Source organism: Procambarus clarkii, chromosome 67 (genome assembly GCF_040958095.1).
Source record: "Procambarus clarkii isolate CNS0578487 chromosome 67, FALCON_Pclarkii_2.0, whole genome shotgun sequence".
Lineage (NCBI taxonomy): Eukaryota > Metazoa > Arthropoda > Malacostraca > Decapoda > Cambaridae > Procambarus > Procambarus clarkii.
In genome coordinates this window covers 17,402,485-17,427,089 of record NC_091216.1, presented here as the reverse complement: position 1 = coordinate 17,427,089, position 24,605 = coordinate 17,402,485, and the positions used below count along the sequence as shown (strand labels likewise).

Below are 24,605 nucleotides of genomic sequence, written 5' to 3'. Positions count from 1 at the left end.
CTACCAGCCTGGCCACAGCCAGCCTACCAGCCTGGCCACAGCCACCCTACCAGCCTGGCCACAGCCAGCCTACCAGCCTGGCCACAGCCAGCCTACCAGCCTGGTCACAGCCAGCCTACCAGCCTGGTCACAGCCAGCCTACCAGCCTGGCCACAGCCAGCCTACCAGCCTGGCCACAGCCAGCCTACCAGCCTGGCCACAGCCAGCCTACCAGCCTGGCCACAGCCAGCCTACCAGCCTGGCCACAGCCAGCCTACCAGCCTGGCCACAGCCAGCCTACCAGCCTGGCCACAGCCAGCCTACCAGCCTGGTCACAGCCAGCCTACCAGCCTGGTCACAGCCAGCCTACCAGCCTGGCCACAGCCAGCCTACCAGCCTGGCCACAGCCACCCTACCAGCCTGGCCACAGCCAGCCTACCAGCCTGGCCACAGCCAGCCTACCAGCCTGGTCACAGCCAGCCTACCAGCCTGGCCACAGCCAGCCTACCAGCCTGGCCACAGCCAGCCTACCAGCCTGGTCACAGCCAGCCTACCAGCCTGGCCACAGCCAGCCTTCCAGCCTGGCCACAGCCAGCCTACCAGCCTGGCCACAGCCAGCCTACCAGCCTGGCCACAGCCAGCCTACCAGCCTGGCCACAGCCAGCCTACCAGCCTTGCCACAGCCAGCCTACCAGCCTGGTCACAGCCAGCCTACCAGCCTGGTCACAGCCAGCCTACCAGCCTGGCCACAGCCAGCCTACCAGCCTGGTCACAGCCAGCCTACCAGCCTGGCCACAGCCAGCCTACCAGCCTGGCCACAGCCACCCTACCAGCCTGGCCACAGCCAGCCTACCAGCCTGGTCACAGCCAGCCTACCAGCCTGGCCACAGCCAGCCTACCAGCCTGGCCACAGCCAGCCTACCAGCCTGGCCACAGCCAGCCTACCAGCCTTGCCACAGCCAGCCTACCAGCCTGGTCACAGCCAGCCTACCAGCCTGGTCACAGCCAGCCTACCAGCCTGGTCACAGCCAGCCTACCAGCCTGGCCACAGCCAGCCTACCAGCCTGGCCACAGCCAGCCTTCCAGGGGTTAACTAGTAGGGGGCATGAACAATGGGAAGGGAGAGGGAATTATTAGGGGAATGCGGCTAGCCGTCACGACTATATAGCACTGGGAAGGGGTCAGAATAGGGATTTGGGATGGGCCGGGGAGAGGGAATGGTGCCCAACCACTTGTTGGACGGTCGGGGATTGAACGCCGACCTGCAGGAAGAGAGACCGTCCACTTGGGCTGGGAAGGGCCTCTCACAGCCTAGTGACCTCCTCTCATCAACTGAGAAGAGTAGTACAGAAAAACCAAGGAACCCTCTCTATACTTCCTCTCTACACATGTCTTCCTCTAACTCCTCCTCTACTCCTGTCTAGAGCACTACTCTCACACATGAGGCAGCTCTACACCCCCTCCTCCTCAAGCCCCATACACCCCCGTCCCTACACAGTATACATATACATATACATATACATATACATTAATAACATAGCAGCTTTGCTTCACAGATAACATGTTTACATTCACACACAAAACAGAATAAACAAGACAATGGGATTTTCTCAGACTCAAGCTTCAGTCTGTAGTTAAGACTCCCCCCCTCCCCCCCCCCGACCCCCCCCCCCCCACCCCCAGCTTAAGCTGTTGGGCAAGCTGGGTGACGGTCCTTTTGTGCTGGGATAAACTTGCACCAGCACAGCTGCTCACCTCTTTGGGGAAAGTGTGTGGGATTTGACCAACAAAACTGCTTACTGTGTCATGGATCTATGATGATAACGTCCAATATTCTCTGTGTCCCAGGGATTATCCCCCCCCCCCCCAACAATCCCTGTGTCCCAGGGATTATCCCCCCCCCCATCTCTGAACATAACACACACAGATCACACTAACGTGATGCATCAAGTGAACAAATCCACAAGGGCCGTGAAGAAGGATTCGAACCTGCGTCCGGGAGCATCCCAGACACTGCCTTATTATCTCGGTCGATTAAGGCAGAGTCTGGGATACTCCCGGACGCAGGTTCGAATCCTCGTCACGGCCCGTGTGGACTTGTTCCTGTGAACATAATTTGGGTTTAAATAACATTGTTCTAGGCCACAACTTCCATTGGCTAAACAGCAACAAAATGTTAGGTTAGGTTAGGTTAGTTAACCTAACCTAACCTAACCTAAGTTATCATGTAACTATTTATTCAAAATGAAATGTTCTGTGATTCTTGCTTTTCTGATTATCTTGGTTTACATCAACACTTCAAGTTTACATGGTACAGGTTTACATTGTGCAAGTTTACATGGTACAAGTTGACATGTTACAAGTTTACATGGTACAAGTTTACATTGCACAAGTTTACACTATGCAAGTTTACATTGTACAAGTTTACATTGTACAAGTTTACATGGTACAAGTTTACATTGCATAAGTTTACACTGTACAAGTTTACATTGCATAAGTTTACACTGTGCAAGTTTACATTGTACAAGTTTACACTGTACAAGTTTATATTGTACAAGTTTACATTGTACAAGTTTACACTGTACAAGTTTACATTGTACAAGTTTGTACTGTACAAGTTGACATTGTACAAGTTTACAGTGTACAAGTTTACACTGTACAAGTTTACATTGTACAAGTTTACAGTGTACAAGTTTACACTACAAGTTTACATTGTACAAGTTTACACTGTACAAGTTTACACTGTACAAGTTTACATGATACAAGTTTACACTGTACAAGTTTACATGGTACATAATGGATACTACCCCAGGCAAAAACTTACTAAGAATAAACCTCGTTTATAGTTACCTGAATTTACCCGAGGATCACCATGTCTAGTGGTCTCGACAGAGGCAGGAAGCCGGCGGCTTGTTAAAGTTCCTGTCAATGTTTCTGGGGATTTTTTGCAGCCGAGTTTTATATTGAAGTATTGTCTTGACATTTAAGGCATGGGCGGGTAGGCGGTTCCACGGGTCTATAACTCTATGGGTGTTAAACAATCTCCCGTTTTCTGTCCCACATTGTGGCTTGTTGAGCTTGAGACCGTCGCTCCTTGTTTGTGTTACATTTGGGGCCAGATTCACGAAGCAGTTACGCAAGCACTTACGAACCTGTACATCTTTTCTCACTCTTTGGCGGCTTTGTTTACAATTATTAAACTGTTAATGAGCTCTGAAGCACCAGGTACAAGTTTATAACAATAACAACAGTTGTTATTTGAAGAACAATTATGAAGTTTTCATGTTTGTAAACTGTTCAATAAATGTAACCAAAGCCGTCAAAGATTGAGGAAAGATGTACTCGTTCGTAAGTCCTTGCGTAACTGCTTTGTGAATCTACTCCCTGACCTTTTCAAGTAGCGTTCTAGATTAATATCTCCCAATGTGTTAAGTATACTGTTATACTGTAAAGGTCTGGGGGAGATGAGCCTTGTCATGTCTGGTTTGCTGTGATGTTCGTCCTCTCCTCCTCAACCCTTTCTGGTATGGCACTTACGCTGGCCGCTGACAGCTGGCAGCTGACAGTTCTGAGATGAGTATTACAGCTGTGCTGAACTTTCTCCAAGGCTCAAATGTCCTCTTAAAGGGAAGGTCTGGCTGCTCGGTCACAGCAGTCTACATGTGACCGCACTCCACACCTCACCGGTTCGATAACCACTTGATTCTCCTTGAAGTCGAAGATTCTTCAGGTATTTCTTAAGGTTTGGTTGGCTTCTTGTGTTACAGTTGCTGAGCAGATGTCCGTGGCTAGTGGATGGTTGTTGATGAGTCAGCTCCTTCATCAATGGTCTTGATGAGTTGAACCAGGTTATCACAAGTGGAACCTGGCCTCGGGCCGGGCTCGGGAGAAGAACTCCCAGAACCCCATCAACCAGGTATGCTGCAGGTATGCTGCAGGTATGCTGCAGGTATGCTGCAGGTGTGCTGCAGGTGTGCTGCAGATATGCTGCAGGTATGCTGCAGGTATGCTGCAGATATGCTGCAGATATGCTGCAGGTATGCTGCAGGTATGCTGCAGATATGCTGTAGGAATGCTACAGGTATGCTGCAGGTATGCTGCAGATATGCTGCAGGTATGCTGCAGATATGCTGCAGGTATGCTGTAGGAATGCTACATGTATGCTGCAGGTATGCTGCAGATATGCTGTAGGAATGCGACAGATATGCTGCAGGTATGCTGCAGATATGCTGTAGGAATGCGACAGGTATGCGACAGGTATGCTGCAGGTATGCTGCAGGCACTGCCGTTCATATGACACTTGTGATGTCCACTGTTATGCCTTGCATGCGACATCTTCCATTCTTCCGAGACGTTTGTCAGTCATCTGAGTGTTTGTGGTCTTGAAGACCGCCTTGCAAGGCCTCGTAAGGTTATTGAGGTACCCGCCTTGAGCCTACACCCACTGGCCTTCACCAGCATGCAACCCACAACAGTCAGCTAACACACACCCCCCCCCCCCCCCCCCCCCTGATTCCCAATAACTGCTAGGTAAACAATGGCTTCAGGTGAGAGGAAACGTTGACCAAATGTCTCGTCCAGCACCAGGAATCGAACCCGGACTCTAGGATTATGAGTACAGAGCGCTGTCCACTCAGCTATCAGGCCCACATATGTGTGTGTGTGTGTGTGTGCGCGCGCGCGCCCTTGCCCAGACGAGAATGGTTCACCGTTCCCTGGACTGGTCGATTTCAACGGTTGCTTTGCCTGATGCAGGCCGGCGTTCGATCCCCCGATAGTCCCTATAGTGCTTGGGCCCCGCTCCCTCCCTCCGTCCTATCCCAGATCCTTATTGGTTGCGAGGAGAGGCTGAGCAGTGACGGAGTACACGCACAAATAAGGCGAGATTGGAGGCTGGCTTCATCATGTGATATACTGCAGTAAACTGGAGTTTACAGGAGAGGCGCCGGAGGCTGGTGAGTCGTGATCACTTCCTTGTTGATCCAAGACTGAGCCACAGCACCGAGACACAGACGGATGGATCACGACGAGGAGTGAGACATAAGTGAGAAGAAGAACGGGGAATATGCGACAGGTTAAAATAATGCAAAATGGAGAACAGATCAACAAAGCCAGTCCATTTCCAGACTGAATCCAAGCCAATTGAGTACTAGAAAATCATTCCGCCCCGCTCCCTATGTAGCAACGAGATCCTTGATGCCGAATAAACCGGAGGGGACAAGTCCATGAAGCCTGTTCGGGTTAATGCTAGAGAGTCACTCGTACTTCGGTGCCCCATCCACCTAAATGTCACCCATCCTATGGTACGCATCACGCTCACCTGGGTACTCTGCGCCGGGGCATCGGGCACAGAGTACCACACATGTTGCAAATCCTGGCACACAGATATATATATATATATATATATATATATATATATATATATATATTTATATATATATATATATATATATATATATATATATATATATATATATATATATATATATATATACACACACACACACGCACACACACTTGTGCAAGGAATCATTCAGAACTTTGTATACCACATATTTCAGACAAATCTTGGAGTATGCAGCCCCAGCATGGATTCCTTATCTAGTCAAGCTTAAGACCAAACTGGAAAAAGTTCAAAGGTTTGCCACCAGACTAGTACCCGAGCTGAGAGGTATGAGCTACGAGGAGAGACTACGGGAATTAAACCTCACGTCGCTAGAAGACAGAAGAGTTAGGGGGATATGATCATCACGTACAAGATACTCAGAGGAATTCACAGGGTAGATAAAGACAGGCTATTTAACACACAGAGCACATGCACTAGGGGACACAGGTGGAAACTGAGTGCCCAAATGAGCCACAGAGATATTAGAAAGAACTTTTTTAGTGTCAGAGTGGTTGACAAATGGAATGCATTAGGAAGTGATGTGGTGGAGGCTGACTCCATACACAGTTTCAAGTGTAGATATGACAGAGCCCGATAGGCTCATGAATCTGTACACCTGTTGATTGACGGTTGAGAGGCGGGACCAAAGAGCCAGAGCTCAACCCCCGCAAACACAACTAGGTGAGTACTAGGTGAGTACACACACACACACACACACACACACACACACACACACACACACACACACACACACACCCACACACACACACACACACACACACACACACACACACACCCACACACACACACAGGAACGGGTCCCCGGCCCCAAACTAGCAGAGGTATACCATAACACACAAACATAACACTTATCATGGCGTTATACACAATACACGCGGCCATGTTTAGTGTTGTGTATAATACATTGAACACGCCTAAACCCTGCAGGGACACCTGCCACCCACACCTGTCCGCTCTTCTCTACACCTGTCGAAATTATCACTTGCTAATTTTCAGCCGTATAAATGAGTTGTAGTAAAGCGGTGTATTTCATAAATGTAGATTGGATATTTTATCAGGAAACTCACTTATACGTCAATACTTCACTCATTTTTTTAATTTACAATTTGATAGATAAAACTAGCAATGAGGGATAAATTTATTACCCAATATATAATGTAAAATATATATATAATACCCATTATATAATATAATGCGAGAATTAAGTATTTGAGCCTGCAACTGAAAGTCTTACTTGACAAACTTGTTTTAGTTCTACAATAAGATGACAGAAATGAAATGAGAGAGAAGTATGGGTAGACTGCATGTTCCTCGACTTTCATAAAGCCTTCGATAGTGTCCCCGTACACAAGAGGCTCCTGCTCAAGCCAGAGGAACAGGCTCATGTATCAGCAAGAGTGCCAAAGAGGGAGTACCTCTCACAAGGGAAACAAAGGGTGACAGTTCGAGCGGTAATATCATAGTGGAGAGAGGTGAGGAGTGGCGTGCCACACGTGGCAGTGCTGGGGCCCTTCCTGTTTGGAATACATGTTAACCATCTGACAGTGGAAAATTGACTGCTTCATATTAATACTTGGTGATGCACAACTAATCACTAATCATCAGGTGATGCACAACTAATCACTAATCACCAGGTGATGCACAACTAATCACTAATCACCAGGTGATGCACAACTAATCACCAGGTGATGCACAACTAATCACCAGGTGATGCACAACTAACTAGAGGAGCCAGGACACACACTGTGATACCATGCAAACGGATTGGGACACTCCGGAAGTGGGCTGAAAATGGCTGCTAGAATTTAATAACCCAGCCAAGTGCAAAGTTATGACGATAGGAACCAGTATATCCGAAAAAAGAAGGGAAGAAACAGAGGGGGTAAAGGGGGAGAGGGAGGAAAGAGAAGAGGAAGAACACGGAACACTCCAAAAATGTTATAATAATAAACAAAACGCTAGTTATGTAAACTATGGCAAGGGAGGAGGGAGAGGGAGGCCCCTGATGGCAATAATACCACCACCACCACTGCCACTGCCGCCGCCGCCGCCGCCGCCACCACCACCACCACCACTACTGCCACCACCACACCACCACCACCACCACTACTGCCACCACCACACCACCACCACCACCACCACCATCACCACCATCACCACCACCACCACCACCACCATCACCAACACCACCACCACCACCACCACCACCACCACCACCACCACCACCATCACCACCACCACCACCACTACCACTACCACCACCACCACCACCACCACCACAAACTCTCATCTCTTCACAAACTATAAACGCCCAACACGACACATTCGTTTTTCACACAACCCGAAAACCCTTGAAAACGCGTTTCTGAGTCAACAACGGATCTTCCCGGTGATGGACAGCGATGAAATATACATATTTTGCATACACCTACACACGCATACACGCAAATTCACACACACATTCGAGCCCAATAGGCTCAGGAAACTGTACACCTGTTGATTTACGGTTGAGAGGCGAGACCAAAGAGCCAGAGCTCAACCCCCGCAAACACAACTAGGTGATTAGGTGAGTACAGAAATCTTTATGTGTGAGTCCATGTGTTAGAGAGAAATATAAGTAACAGAGGAAAAGTAGGTTGTGAGTCAGTACATAAGACAACTAACGGTTACAAAGGCGGGGTCCAAGAGCTAACAGCTCGATTCCTCAGGCACAAATAGTAAATACGATTAGTAAATACACACACACATGAGTAAGGAACTGTTGAGGGGGATAACTTGGCAAAGTGTTCACGTGTGAAGAACAAGCGGGGGGCGGCGTGCCCAGGCAGCAGGCGCGGCGCCCCCCAGCAGCAGGCGCGGCGCCCCCCAGCAGCAGCAGCAACTGGTGGAGGAGAACACGCCGCCACCATCAAAACTTTATAATGGAGGTTAAAGGTCACTAAAGAGACGACGCAAGTCACTGGCGGCCATTTATGTCTCACACTTTAAAGATGAGACACTACGGGCGGGGGACACTCCCTGACCGTGAACCTGCACTGACAGAGAGGCGCGGGACTCGAACCCTGGTACTACACACTCCCACGGCTTGTGTCACCCCTCACTGCACCAGGTCACCAGAGGATGGTGCGAGAGTAGTGGTGTTCCTGGTGGTGGTCACCAGGTGTGGTGTTCCTGGAGGTCGTCACCAGGTGTGGTGTTCCTGGTGGTCACCAGGTGTGGTGTTCCTGGTGGTGGTCACCAGGTGTGGTGTTCCTGGTGGTCACCAGGTGTGGTGTTCCTGGTGGTGGTCACCAGGTGTGGTGTTCCTGGTGACCCTGACACCGGCTCTGCCAGCCGTGGCACCGTGACACTAACCAACCTTGCCAGACAGAGCCCCAGCCGGGCTGGGAGGCCTTGCTATCCTGCCACATTAAGCACAATGCCTGCCCCAGGGGCTCCCAGGGGCTCCCAGGGTCTCCCAGGGTCTCCCAGGGGCTCCCAGGGGCTCCCCAGGGGCTCGAGAGCCTCACTAAGCCGTCAAGGAGGAGAGAGGTGGTGAAGAAGAGGGAGAAGAGGTGAGAGGAGAGAGGGAAAGAGGATATTCCAGGTTCTCGTTTAGTCATTTTGAATTACAAGAGAAATTACATATTACCATCTTCATTACATATGTGACTCCTGTCAATCATCTTACCCCACACCTGCCTTAGTCAAATGAACTCCTCTGGGTGGTATCGTAGGTCTCGCTTCATGCAGGTCGGCGTTCAATCCCCGACCGTCCACAAGTGGTTGGGCACCATTCCTTTCCCCCCGTCCCATCCCAAATCCTTATCCTGACCCCTTCCCAGTGCTATATGGTCGTAATGGCTTGGTGCTTCACCCCCCGATAACTCTCCCTCCCTCCCTCTAAGATATGAAACAGTTCATTTCAAAGAGTTCAAAATAATCTGTTCTTGTGGGGTTGTTCTTCACATCCTCCTTGCAGAACATAACAACTGCATGTTTCTTTACAAAGTGGGACTTGTCACACTCTCACTATTCTTTATTTATCAAGTCCCAGCTGTGTCTAAGACGTTCAGTCACCTGAAATGTCAATACTGTTGCCTGAACGAAGTGTCGGGCCAGCAAGGAGTTTTGGGCCAGCAAGGAGTTTTGGGCCAGCAAGGAGTTGTGGGCCAGCAAGGAGTTTTGGGCCAGCAAGGAGTTTTGGGCCAGCAAGGAGTTTTGGGCCAGCAAGGAGTTTCGGGCCAGCAAGGAGTTTTGGGCCAGCAAGGAGTTTCGGGCCAGCAAGGAGTTGTGGGCCAGCAAGGAGTTTTGGGCCAGCAAGGAGTTTTGGGCCAGCAAGGAGTTTTGGGCCAGCAAGGAGTTTCGGGCCAGCAAGGAGTTTTGGGCCAGCAAGGAGTTTTGGGCCAGCAAGGAGTTTCGGGCCAGCAAGGAGTTTTGGGCCAGCAAGGAGTTTTGGGCCAGCAAGGAGTTTTGGGCCAGCAAGGAGTTTTGGGCCAGCAAGGAGTTTCGGGCCAGCAAGGAGTTTTGGGCCAGCAAGGAGTTTTGGGCCAGCAAGGAGTTTCGGGCCAGCAAGGAGTTTCGGGCCAGCAAGGAGTTGTGGGCCAGCAAGGAGTTTCGGGCAAGCAAGGAGTTGTGGGCCAGCAAGGAGTTTTGGGCCAGCAAGGAGTTGTGGGCCAGCAAGGAGTTTCGGGCAAGCAAGGAGTTGTGGGCCTGCAAGGAGTTTCGGGCCAGCAAGGAGTTTTGGGCCAGCAAGGAGTTTTGGGCCAGCAAGGAGTTTCGGGCCAGCAAGGAGTTTCGGGCCAGCAAGGAGTTTTGGACCAGCAAGGAGTTTTGGACCAGCAAGGAGTTCTGGGCCAGCAAGGAGTTCTGGGCCAGCAAGGAGTTTTGGACCAGCAAGGAGTTCTGGGCCAGCAAGGAGTTTTGGACCAGCAAAGAGCTTTGACCCAGCAAAGAGTTTTGACCCAGCAAAGAGCTTTGACCCAGCAAAGAGTTTTGACCCAGCAAAGAGTTTTGACCCAGCAAAGAGTTTTGACCCAGCAAAGAGCTTTGACCCAGCAAAGAGTTTTGACCCAGCAAAGAGTTTTGACCCAGCAAAGAGTTTTGACCCAGCAAAGAATTTTGACCCAGCAAAGAGTTTTGACCCAGCAAAGAGTTTTGACCCAGCAAAGAGCTTTAACCCAGCAAAAAGCTTTGACCCAGCAAAGAGTTTTGACCCAGCAAAGAGTTTTGACCCAGCAAAGAGCTTTGACCCAGCAAAGAGCTTTGACCCAGCAAAGAGCTTTGACCCAGCAAAGAGCTTTGACCCAGCAAAGAGCTTTGACCCAGCAAAGAGTTTTGACCCAGAAAGAGTTTTGACCCAGCAAAGAGTTTTGACCCAGCAAAGAGTTTTGACCCAGCAAAGAGTTTTGACCCAGCAAAGAGCTTTGACCCAGCAAAGAGTTTTGACCCAGCAAAGAGTTTTGACCCAGCAAAGAGTTTTGACCCAGCAAAGAGTTTTGACCCAGCAAAGAGCTTTGACCCAGCAAAGAGCTTTGACCCAGCGAAGAGTTTTGACCCAGCAAAGAGCTTTGACCCAGCAAAGAGTTTTGACCCAGCAAAGAGTTTTGACCCAGCAAAGAGTTTTGACCCAGCAAAGAGTTTTGACCCAGCAAAGAGCTTTGACCCAGCAAAGAGCTTTGACCCAGCAAAGAGTTTTGACCCAGCAAAGAGTTTTGACCCAGCAAAGAGTTTTGACCCAGCAAAGAGTTTTGACCCAGCAAAGAGTTTTGACCCAGCAAAGAGCTTTGACCCAGCAAAGAGCTTTGACCCAGCAAAGAGTTTTGACCCAGCAAAGAGTTTTGACCCAGCAAAGAGCTTTGACCCAGCAAAGAGTTTTGACCCAGCAAAGAGTTTTGACCCAGCAAAGAGTTTTGACCCAGCAAAGAGCTTTGACCCAGCGAAGAGCTTTGACCCAGCGAAGAGTTTTGACCCAGCAAAGAGCTTTGACCCAGCAAAGAGCTTTGACCCAGCAAAGAGTTTTGACCCAGCAAAGAGTTTTGACCCAGCAAAGAGTTTTGACCCAGCAAAGAGTTTTGACCCAGCAAAGAGTTTTGACCCAGCAAAGAGCTTTGACCCAGCAAAGAGTTTTGACCCAGCAAAGAGTTTTGACCCAGCAAAGAGTTTTGACCCAGCAAAGAGCTTTAACCCAGCAAAGAGCTTTGACCCAGCAAAGAGTTTTGACCCAGCAAAGAGTTTTGACCCAGCAAAGAGCTTTGACCCAGCAAAGAGCTTTGACCCAGCAAAGAGCTTTGACCCAGCAAAGAGCTTTGACCCAGCAAAGAGCTTTGACCCAGCAAAGAGTTTTGACCCAGCAAAGAGTTTTGACCCAGAAAGAGTTTTGACCCAGCAAAGAGTTTTGACCCAGCAAAGAGTTTTGACCCAGCAAAGAGCTTTGACCCAGCAAAGAGTTTTGACCCAGCAAAGGGTTTTGACCCAGCAAAGAGATTTGACCCAGCAAAGAGTTTTGACCCAGCAAAGAGCTTTGACCCAGCAAAGAGCTTTGACCCAGCGAAGAGTTTTGACCCAGCAAAGAGCTTTGACCCAGCAAAGAGTTTTGACCCAGCAAAGAGTTTTGACCCAGCAAAGAGTTTTGACCCAGCAAAGAGTTTTGACCCAGCAAAGAGTTTTGACCCAGCAAAGAGCTTTGACCCAGCAAAGAGCTTTGACCCAGCAAAGAGTTTTGACCCAGCAAAGAGTTTTGACCCAGCAAAGAGTTTTGACCCAGCAAAGAGTTTTGACCCAGCAAAGAGCTTTGACCCAGCAAGAAGTTTTGACCCAGCAAAGAGTTTTGACCCAGCAAAGAGTTTTGACCCAGCAAAGAGTTTTGACCCAGCAAAGAGCTTTGACCCAGCAAAGAGCTTTGACCCAGCAAAGAGTTTTGACCCAGCAAAGAGCTTTGACCCAGCAAAGAGCTTTGACCCAGCAAGAAGTTTTGACCCAGCAAAGAGTTTTGACCCAGCAAAGAGCTTTGACCCAGCAAAGAGCTTTGACCCAGCAAAGAGCTTTGACCCAGCAAAGAGTTTTGACCCAGCAAAGAGCTTTGAATTGCGTTGTGCTGATACCACAATAGGGAATATCTCCTCAATACCACCAGAGAATACCACAATAGGGAATATCTCTATACTGTTGCAACCATTCATACTGTGCAACAGTTGTCAGTTGCAGGTGTAGAGTGAGTGAAGGGTTCATTGTTCACCGGGGTTCGAATCCCGGGATTCGAACCCATGACGAGTGTTTAAGTGCTTAACACATTACTTTGAGCCCCCACGTGGCTGACGTAGCAGAGGCTTCACGTGTGTGTTTACACAACACAGGTGTCGATGCCAGAGTAACATTATACGACATAATTGTGGTGGTCAAGATAACACGAGCTGAAGATAACATGAGCTGAAGATAACATGAGCTGAAGATAACATGAGTTGAAGATAATATGAGCTGAAGATAATATGAGCCGAAGATAATATGAGCCGAAGATAACATGAGCTGAAGATAATATGAGCCGAAGATAACATGAGCCCAAGATAACACGATCTGAAGATAACATGAGCTGAAGATAATATGAGCCGAAGATAACATGAGCCGAAGATAACATGAGCCCAAGATAACATGATCTGAAGATAACATGAGCCAAAGATAACAAGAGCCGAAGATAACATGATCTGAAGATAACATGAGCTGAAGATAACATGATCTGAAGATAACATGAGCCGAAGATAACATGATCTGAAGATAACATGAGCTGAAGGTAACATGAGCTGAAGATAACATGATCTGAAGATAACATGAGCCGAAGATAACCTGGTAAGTCCGGCGGGCAGAGCGCAGGGGGGGGGGGACACTAACGACACAACCACCACAACTAATCATTATGTCTCACACGCAATTTGCCAGAAGTCGCAAGAAAGTGGGAAGGAAGCCACGCTGATTGGTCCTTGACCGGGGCCAGGTGTTCGACCCTGCCAGCACATGTAGGTGAGCACACAGACTATCCCCCCTACTATCCTGACACCTGGAGTTGAAGGATAGACGTGGCAGGCGATGGACTATCCCGACCCGGGACTGGCAGAAGAAGCTTGACTGGCCACTAATACCTGGTTGATGGGGTTCTGGGAGTTGTTCTACTCCCCAAGCCCGGCCCGAGGCCAGGCTTGACTTGTGAGAGTTTGGTCCACCAGGCTGTTGCTTGGAGCGGCCCGCAGGCCCACATACCCACCACAGCCCGGTTGGTCCGGCACTCCTTGGAGGAAACAATCTAGTTTCCTCTTGAAGATGTCCACGGTTGTTCCGGCAATATTTCTTATGCTCGCTGGGAGGACGTTGAACAACCGCGGACCTCTGATGTTTATACAGTGTTCTCTGATTGTGCCTATGGCACCTCTGCTCTTCACTGGTTCTATTCTGCATTTTCTTCCATATCGTTCACTCCAGTACGTTGTTATTTTACTGTGTAGATTCGGGACCTGTCCCTCCAGTATCTTCCAGGTGTATATTATCTGATAATATGTATATCCCCTTGACCCAACATAATTATCAGTTGATAATTATGTTTAAACTGGTTTAAAAAATAAAATAATTACCCCTTATATAGGTTACGATTATTATTACGTGTTCCCCTTTGACAGGTGAAATTGGTAGGGGAGAAGGAATTAATTAACGTAAGAAATAAATCACTACATAAATTGTTAAATAAATAAATCCCACGAGTCAGTTGTGAGCACACACCTGGCCCGCGCAGGTGTGTAGTGTCACCGTACATGCAACACTTCCTACTGCACCTTCTGACCAAAGAGATATCATATATTAACCCCGCGAGAGATAACGAGTGAGGCAAGCTATCCTACCTTATGGATGAGGAGAGCTGACGTGCCTGGTCCTTGGTGATGAGGACACACTCACCTGGGGGAGAGATGAGGAGTTAGTGAGAGCAGTTTAAGGCAACACACACACACACACACACACACACACACACACACACACACACACACACACACACACACAGGTCTCGTAGCCTGGTGGATAGCGTGCAGGACTCGTAATTCTGTGGCGCGGGTTCGATTCCCGCACGAGGCAGAAACAAATGGGCAAAGTTTCTTTCACCCTGAATGCCCCTGTTACCTAGCAGTAAATAGGTACCTGGGAGTTAGTCAGCTGTCACGGGCTGCTTCCTGGTGTGTGTGTGTGTGTGTGTGTGTGGTGTGGAAAAAAAAAAGTAGTTAGTAAACAGTTGATTGACAGTTGAGAGGCGGGCGGAAAGAGCAGAGCTCAACCCCCGTAAAAACACAACTAGTAAACACACACACACACACACAAACACACACACACACACACACACACACACACACACACACACACACACACACACACACACATACACACACACACACACATACACACACACACACACACACACACATACACACACACACACACACACACACACACACACACACACACACACACACACACACACACACACACTAACGTGATATCAATGAGCAAATCAATGGTACAGAATTCAGGCTCGCGGCTGGGAGATCACTGGTTCGAGTCCCCCCCAGTGCTCTAGTTGATGGAAGACACAGCAGAGGGGGTGATACACTGGCATGTATCCTCAGGACAAACACAAACAAGGGGGGGGGGATGGTATGTGTCCAATTACACATAGTTCATCTTCACACGTGGTCAATCAGCATTCAGAAATACACCTTCGATGAGATGCATAAAAATAAACATATTTTGTAGATGAGAATCACAACACAATCGGATCCCAGAGCCATTAGCCAGCACACTTGGCAGAGGCTCTAACCCCGTGCACAGGAGCCGGGGCCCAGGAGCTAAGGCAGTAATATTAGACGGGATATTATACAAATATAATTACTTAAATTGACATCTTTTTGAACTTGGGTCCTGAAACGCTATTGTGAAAAGTAGTTTTTATTTACAATTTATTTGAAAATCTCAGCAAATTCTGATACTAACCCCAAGACAAAACTACCGGGGCCCTCAACACAAAACTACCGGGGCCCTCAACACAAAACTACCGGGGCCCTCAACACAAAACTACCGGGGCCCTCAACACAAAACTACCGGGGCCCTCAACACAAAACTACCGGGGCCCTCAACACAAAACTACCGGGGCCCTCAACACAAAACTACCGGGGACCCCAACACAAAACTACCGGGGCCCTCAACACAAAACTACCGGGGACCCCAACACAAAACTACCGGGGCCCTCAACACAAAACTACCGGGGCCCTCAACACAAAACTACCGGGGCCCTCAACACAAAACTACCGGGGCCCTCAACACAAAACTACCGGGGCCCCCAACACAAAACTACCGGGGCCCTCAACACAAAACTACCGGGGCCCTCAACACAAAACTACCGGGGCCCTCAACACAAAACTACCGGGGCCCTCAACACAAAACTACCGGGGCCCTCAACACAAAACTACCGGGGCCCTCAACACAAAACTACCGGGGGCCCTCAACACAAAACTACCGGGGCCCTCAACACAAAACTACCGGGGCCCTCAACACAAAACTACCGGGGCCCTCAACACAAAACTACCGGGGCCCTCAACACAAAACTACCGGGGCCCTCAACACAAAACTACCGGGGCCCTCAACACAAAACTACCGGGGCCCTCAACACAAAACTACCGGGGCCCTCAACACAAAACTACCGGGGCCCTCAACACAAAACTACCGGGGCCCTCAACACAAAACTACCGGGGCCCTCAACACAAAACTACCGGGGCCCTCAACACAAAACTACCGGGGCCCTCAACACAAAACTACCGGGGGCCCTCAACACAAAACTACCGGGGCCCACAACACAAAACTACCGGGGCCCTCAACACAAAACTACCGGGGCCCACAACATAAAACTACCGGGGCCCACAACACAAAACTACCGGGGCCCACAACACAAAACTACCGGGGCCCACAACACAAAACTACCGGGGCCCACAACATAAAACTACCGGGGGCCCTGAACACAAAACTACCGGGGGCCCTCAACACAAAACTACCGGGGACCCCAACACAAAACTACCGGGGCCCTCAACACAAAACTACCGGGACCCACAACACAAAACTACCGGGAGCCCTCAACACAAAACTACCGGGGGCCCCCAACACAAAACTACCGGGGCCCACAACACAAAACTACCGGGACCCACAACACAAAACTACCGGGGCCCACAACACAAAACTACCGGGGGCCCCCAACACAAAACTACCGGGGGCCCCCAACACAAAACTACCGGGGGCCCCCAACACAAAACTACCGGGACCCACAACACAAAACTACCGGGGGCCCTCAACACAAAACTACCGGGGGCCCTCAACACAAAACTACCGGGGGCCCTCAACACAAAACTACCGGGGACCCCAACACAAAACTACCGGGGCCCCCAACACAAAACTACCGGGACCCACAACACAAAACTACCGGGGGCCCTCAACACAAAACTACCGGGGGCCCTCAACACAAAACTACCGGGGGCCCTCAACACAAAACTACCGGGGGCCCTCAACACAAAACTACCGGGGGCCCTCAACACAAAACTACCGGGGACCCCAACACAAAACTACCGGGGCCCCCAACACAAAACTACCGGGACCCACAACACAAAACTACCGGGGGCCCTCAACACAAAACTACCGGGGGCCCTCAACACAAAACTACCGGGGGCCCTCAACACAAAACTACCGGGGGCCCTCAACACAAAACTACCGGGGACCCCAACACAAAACTACCGGGGCCCCCAACACAAAACTACCGGGACCCACAACACAAAACTACCGGGGCCCACAACACAAAACTACCGGGACCCACAACACAAAACTACCGGGGGCCCTCAACACAAAACTACCGGGGGCCCTCAACACAAAACTACCGGGGGCCCTCAACACAAAACTACCGGGGGCCCTCAACACAAAACTACCGGGGGCCCTCAACACAAAACTACCGGGGACCCCAACACAAAACTACCGGGGCCCCCAACACAAAACTACCGGGACCCACAACACAAAACTACCGGGGGCCCTCAACACAAAACTACCGGGGGCCCTCAACACAAAACTACCGGGGGCCCTCAACACAAAACTACCGGGGGCCCTTAACACAAAACTACCGGGGACCCCAACACAAAACTACCGGGGCCCCCAACACAAAACTACCGGGACCCACAACACAAAACTACCGGGGCCCACAACACAAAACTACCGGGGACCCCAACACAAAACTACCGGGGACCCCAACACAAAACTACCGGGGCCCACAACACAAAACTACCGGGGCCCTCAACACAAAACTACCGGGGCCCTCAACATAAAACTACCGGGGGCCCTCAACACAAAACTACCGGGGCCCTCAACACAAAACTACCGGGGGCCCTCAACACAAAACTACCGGGGGCCCTCAACACAAAACTACCGTGGACCCCAACACAAAACTACCGGGGGCCCTGAACACAAAACTACCGGGGGCCCTGAACACAAAACTACCGGGGCCCCCAACACAAAACTACCGGGGCCCTCAACACAAAACTACCGGGGGCCCTCAACACAAAACTACCGGGACCCCAACACAAAACTACCGGGGCCCACAACACAAAACTACCGGGGGCCCTGAACACAAAACTACCGGGGGCCCTGAACACAAAACTACCGGGGACCCCAACACAAAACTACTGGGGCCCACAACACAAAACTACCGGGGGCCCTGAACACAAAACTACCGGGGGCCCTCAACACAAAACTACCGGGGACCCCAACACAATCTGTCACAGGTTTAACCAACACAAACCCATAAATTAAAAAAGATATATACAACTAAATATAATCTTCTCAGGCAATACATTAGCGAAAAAATATATATATATAAATTTGCGCGTACTTTTTTTGTTTTGTTTTGGCTATAATTACAGTTGATGAATGGCGCTGTAACTACTACAGGCGCGGACATTACAGCCTCATTAACACTTCATATGTCTACGTCTTTGCAGAAAGAGTCCAAATTAAGTGTTTTAAAGAAGCAAACAGTATTTCATTACAAATTTTATATATATATATATATATATATATATATATATATATATATATATATATATATATATATATATATATATATATATATATATATTAGTATATTTTGGTAGCAGTCTTTCCTGTAGACATATATTATTAAATATGACCGAAAAAGTAAGATTAATAATTCTAACACGAATTTTCTCGATCTTTCTTGCGTTTCTTTTCACTGTTGATGGCAATTCAAAGATCAATTCTCCAAAATTCATTTTTATTTCTAGTCTGACGCGACACTTGAGCGCGTTTCGTAAAACTTATTACATTTTCAAAGACTTTAGTTTACAAACACACAACTGAAACTGAATAGAGCTTACACATCTTCGAGGTTTATATCTACATTTGGGTGAGGTGGATGAGGTGAAAACAAACTTTCAACAATGGGTATTGAATGGGTATTAAATTCCAACACAAGACAGAACACGAAACAATGGGTATTGAATGGAAGTAATTGTAGAAAGCCTATTAGTCCATATTTCTTGATGCTTCTATATTGGAGCGGAGTCTTGAGGTGGGTAGAATATAGTTGTGCATTAATTGGCTGTTCATTGCTGGTGTTGACTTCTTGATGTGTAGTGCCTCGCAGACGTCAAGCCGCCTGCTATCGCTGTATCTATCGATGATTTATGTGTTGTTTGCTAAGATTTCTCTGGTGATGGTTTGGTTGTGGGAAGAGATTATATGTTCCTTAATGGAGCCCTGTTGCTTATGCATCGTTGAATGCCTGGAAAGAGATGTTGTTGTCTGGAGGAAAGAATCGAGGCAACTACAGAAGCACCATACTGTCCCCCTAGCTCAAAGCGGCAGCTAAGAGCCTTCGTGAGAACAAGGAGATAGTTGTCAGGAGAGGCGACAAGTCGCCAATATACGTCATTCTTAAAAAAAGACGAATATTTGGCGAAAATGAACCTCATACTCTCTGACCAAACTAAATTCCAAAGGGTAACGAAGGAGACTACAGCCGAACTGAAAGCAAAGGTCAACAAATTGATTGAAACTGTGAACGCCAAGAAATCTGGACTCCACCTGCCAAAGATTATTGGGGAATATAAACCTGGATATGTGTATGGAAATGTCAAGACACACAAGCCTGGAAACCCACTTCGGCCTATCATCAGCCAAATACCCACACCCACGTACAGACTGGCGAAACGACTCAACGGCTTGCTGACTCCTTATGTCCCTTGCGCCTTCAGCCTGAAGTCTCCAAAGGAATTTGTTGACTTGCTGCGGGGAACACGGGCCACAGGGATAAGAGCCTCGTTGGACGTAGAATCTCTGTTTACCAACGTACCTGTGGATGATACAATCGGGATGATAGCCGATAGAGTGTACCGTGATCCGGCCTGTACTCCTCTTGACATACCAGAAAACAGTCTAAGGAAACTACTCCAAGCTTGTACTAAAGAGGCACCCTTCTTGAGCCCGGATGGACACATGTATAAGCAAGTAGATGGGGTCGCCATGGGTTCTCCCCTAGGTGTCCTGTTTGCGAACTTCTACATGGGTACCATCGAGCAAAAAGTCTTAGTCGACATGAACTTGAAACCGGCCATATACTGCAGGTATGTTGACGACATTTTTACACAGGTACCTGATGTCAGACATCTGCAGGAGCTGATTTCGGCATGGCTGGTCTGAGTGCTGGGTCTGCCATGGCACCCCATTTCGTGTCGCATTCTGTGTAGTGGGGGTCCTGTATCCCCGCTACATCACTCAGGGTGTCAGGTAGAATTTCCTTAACCAGGTCATCTGATGCTGAGGAGGAAGACAGGAAGGCTGTCTTCTTGAGGAGGAGGAATATATATATATATATATATATATATATATATATATATATATATATATAACTGAAAACTCACACCCCAGAAGTGACTAGAACCCATACTCCCAGGAGCAACGCAACTGGTATGTACAAGACGCCTTAATCCACTTGACCATCACGACCGGACTAATGAGGTGATAGCCGAGGCTATTTGAACCACCCCACCGCCGGCACTCGGATAGTAATCTTGGGCATAGCATTTTACCAAATCACCTCATGCCCCAAAGAATGAGGTGATTTGGTAAAATGCTATGCCCAAGATTACTATCCGAGTGCCGGCGGTGGGGTGGTTCAAATAGCCTCGGCTATCACCTCATTAGTCCGGTCGTGATGGTCAAGTGGATTAAGGCGTCTTGTACATACCAGTTGCGTTGCTCCTGGGAGTATGGGTTCGAGTCACTTCTGGGGTGTGAGTTTTCAGTTGCATATTGTCCTGGGGACCATTCAGGCTTGTTCGCATATATATATATATATATATATATATATATATATATATATATATATACCATTCAATAACCATTGTCAATATTGCAGAACGTAATCAAACCACCTTTGTTGGGCCTTGTCAGCCTTCACACGCTGCCGTCCTCGTGCTGCCGTCCACTGCCTCAGTGTGGCCGTGTACAGCCACGTGTAGTGAGGTGGGCGGCAGGCGTGTCTCCAGGGGTCTGGGGGCCACAACCACCACGTCTCTGCCGGCTAATACATCAAGGGTCACCCTTCCTTTACTACCTTGTATGTCACCCTTTAGTACCTATCACCTTTTTTCTCAGTCTTTAGTACATAGGGCCTATTGTGTCAGCCTTTCTTCAGTACCTTTGGCTCCATATTTCCCAGCGTCATCAAGAAACTAGTCATATTAAAGTGCCCCCTTTATCCTAACCTACCAGAGGACCCAAAACAGAAAACGGGGACAGTACGTCACTTTCGCCAGTCGCTTCCATCTTCTAGTACGATGATTTTAGGCCTTAGGTAAGAGTGTACGTCATAATACGACGTGCTAGTAGAAGGACGGGCTGCTCTTAGCCTCCCCCCCCCCCCCCGGTTACTGTGGCGAGCTTCACTGTGCACAACCGCTTTAGTCACCCCAGGAAGAAGGCTCATTTCCTCTCTGTTTTCTCTTTCTTGTGTTAAAGGGTGTGTGTGTGTTCACCTAGTTGTATTCACCTAGTTGTGTTTGAGGGGGTTGAGCTCTGGCTCTTTCGGCCCGTCTCTCAACTGTCAATCAACTGTTACTAACTACTATTTGTTTTCACACACACACACACACACACACACACACACACACACACACACACACACACACACCAGGAAGCAGCTTCGTAACAGCTGTCTAACTCCAAGGTATCTATTTACTCCTAGGAAACAGGGGCATGGGTGAAAGAAACTTTGCCCCATTTGTTTCTGCCTAGTCCGGGAATCGAACCCGGGCCACAGGGTTACGAAGCCTGCGCGCTGTCCACTCAGCTACCACACCCCCCAGAGTACTGTGCTTGTGCGTGTGTGTGTGTGTGTGTGTGTGTGTGTGTGTGTGTGTGTGTGTGTGTGTGTGTGTGTGTGTGTGTGTATGTGTGTGTATGTGTGTATGTATGTGTGTGTGTGTGTGTGTGTGTGTGTGTGTGTGTGTGTGTGTGTGTGTGTGTGTGTGTGTGTGTGTGTGTGTGTGTGTGTGTGTGCGTGTGTTTACTGATTGTATTTAGCGTTAGTATTCACTATTTGTGTCAGCTCTTGGACCCCGCCTTTCTATAATCGTTGATTGTCTAATGAAATGGTCCCCTACCCAATTTCTCTCATGTCTACTACAATATGTATTTCTCTCTCACATACACACGCACATCTCCAGAATGCAGCCAGTGTCAGCTCTCTGACTCTCAGGTACCAATTTACTGCTAGGTAAACAGTGGCTAAAGGTGAAAGAAACTCTGCCCATTGTTTCTCGCCGGCGCCTGGGATCGAACCCAGGACCACAGGATCACAAGTCCAGCGTGCTGTCCGCTGGGCCGACCGGCTCCATGTCGTTTATTTCTATATTCTTTAGTTCATTCCATTTCCTCAATATGTAACATCTCTCTCACTCATCTGAGTCTCAAGGTCTCTTGTTCCAATAGTTCTCATTGTCAACACTTCCTCTTTCACCACTCTCTCAATCCCCTCAGTGCTTTATACCGCTCTTTACCCTGGAAACACAAACCGAAACTGTCTCTATTTTCCGCTTGTTACAACTTGTAATAAAGTTGTTACATCTGGCTTAACGTGTTTATGACGTATTAGAACGTTGTTACAAAGTGCTATATTGGTTGTTATAACTGGTTAGGAGGTGTTAAACCTTGTTCGAACGTTGCACCAACGTCGTAGTTTCGGTGTGTGTTTGGTGGGTATTCTCTCTGTTCTAGGTGTTGTCAGGTTTAGTTCCTTCAGTCTCTCTTCATACTCCCTCGCAATTCTGGGAAGAGTCTTGTTGCAAGCTTCTGAACCCTTGTGAGTTCCGTTATGTGTTAATATTGTCATACAGATCTTACTCCTCTAAGACACAAAACAGAGTGACGGCATCCTATTTATATGAGCCTCAGGAGTAAGGTTTGCTCTTATATCCACATATATATTATATATATTTTTTTTATTAGTAATCTAGTCACTTGACGGTAGAGCGACGATCTCGCTTCATGCAGGTCGGTGTTCAATCCCCGATCGTCCTAGTGGTTGAGCACCATTCCTTTCTCCCGTCCCATTCCAGATCCTTATCCTGATCCCTTCCAAGTGCTATATAGTCGTAATGGCTTGGTGCCTTCTGATAAATCCCTTTCACTTTGGTTTTACAAGGAATATAATTATTCCCCCCCCCCCCCCGTGGGCCTCCACCACATCACTGCCTAATGCACTCCACCTGTTAACTACTCTGACACTGAAAAAGTTCCTTCTAACGTCCCTGTGGCTCATGTGGGTACTCAGTCTTCACCTGTGGCTCATGTGGGTACTCAGTCTCCACCTGTGTCCCCTTGTTCGCGTACCACCCGTGTTAAACAGTTTATCCTTATCTACCCTATCAATTCCTCTGAGAATTTTGTAGGTAGTGATCATGTCTCCTCTTACTCTTCTATCTTCCAATGTCGTGAGGTTCATCTCACGCAGCCTTTCCTCGTAACTCATGCCTCTTAGTTCTGGGACTAGTCTAGTGGCATTCCTCTGAACTTTTTCCAGCTTCGTCTTGTGCTTGACAAGGTACGGGCTCCATGCTGGGCCCGCATACTCCAGGATTGGTCTTACATATGTGGTGTACAAGATTCTGAATGATTCCTTACACAGGTTCCTGAAGGCTGTGTGTGTGTGTGTGTGTGTGTGTGTGTGTGTGTGTGTGTGTGTGTGTGTGTGTGTGTGTGTGTGTGTGTGTGTGTGTGAGAGAGAGAGAGAGAGAGAGAGAGAGAGAGAGAGAGAGAGAGAGAGAGAGAGAGAGAGAGAGAGAGAGAGAGAGAGAGAGAGAGAGAGAGAAGGATGCCACTGACCCCACCGCCAGGGGGGCGATGACCCCCATATTGTCTCATAACGCCCCACTAAACGACAACCCTCCAAAACAGTGGGTCGTTGGCGAGAACGACCTCTCCTTGGAGGCCGGCGCGCGCAGACACCCCACCAACCCTCGAACACACACACGGGTAAGTTCCAGGCTACCCACGTGACCAGACGACGGCCCGACCATCAAGACAAACACACAGGCTCGACTTGTGAGAGCTTGATCCACCAGGCTGTTGCTTGGAGCGGCCCGCAGGCTACCACGACAAGACGACGTATGGAAGGAGCACGTCCCAATAACACGTCGTCCCAATAACACGTCGTCCCAACAACACGACGTCCCAATAACACGTCGTCCCAATAACACGTCGTCCCAACAACACGTCGTCCCAATAATACGTCGTCCCAACAACACGTCGTCCCAACAACACGTCGTCCCAATAACACGTCGTCCCAACAACACGTCGTCCCAATAACACGTCGTCCCAATAACACGTCGTCCCAACAACACGTCGTCCCAATAACACGTCGTCCCAATAAATCATTTGAGTCATTTATCTTCACATCTTTGGAAGCTTAAAAAGAAGCCCAGAATGTGTATGGAACTCTCTCCCCCGCCCCTCCAAACTCTCCCAGGAGAGGTGGGCATGGGTGCTCCTCTCTCTCTCCCGCCCCTCCAAGAAGAACTATGCGGCCGTCAGCGCAAAATTCATCAATTTAGCCAGGAACAATTTCCTTTGTGTTGTGTGGGTAATGGACCCATTGTGTGGAGGG

At 48.8% G+C, this 24,605-nt stretch overlaps 2 protein-coding genes across 2 annotated transcripts in view; one reads left to right on the top strand and one right to left on the bottom strand.

The window, feature by feature from the left end:
- LOC123767553 (CD82 antigen) overlaps positions 1–24,605 on the top strand; it is a 690,815-nt gene that overhangs the window by 344,217 nt on the left and 321,993 nt on the right. The gene's annotated exons all lie outside the window — the stretch shown is intronic.
- The window catches only part of LOC123767767 (uncharacterized), a 672,233-nt gene that overhangs the window by 497,775 nt on the left and 149,853 nt on the right, over positions 1–24,605 (bottom strand). Inside the window, exon 2 of the mRNA XM_069310378.1 lies at positions 14,248–14,302. The gene's annotated coding sequence lies outside the window, so the exon portion shown is untranslated. The remainder of the gene's footprint in view (positions 1–14,247; positions 14,303–24,605) is intronic.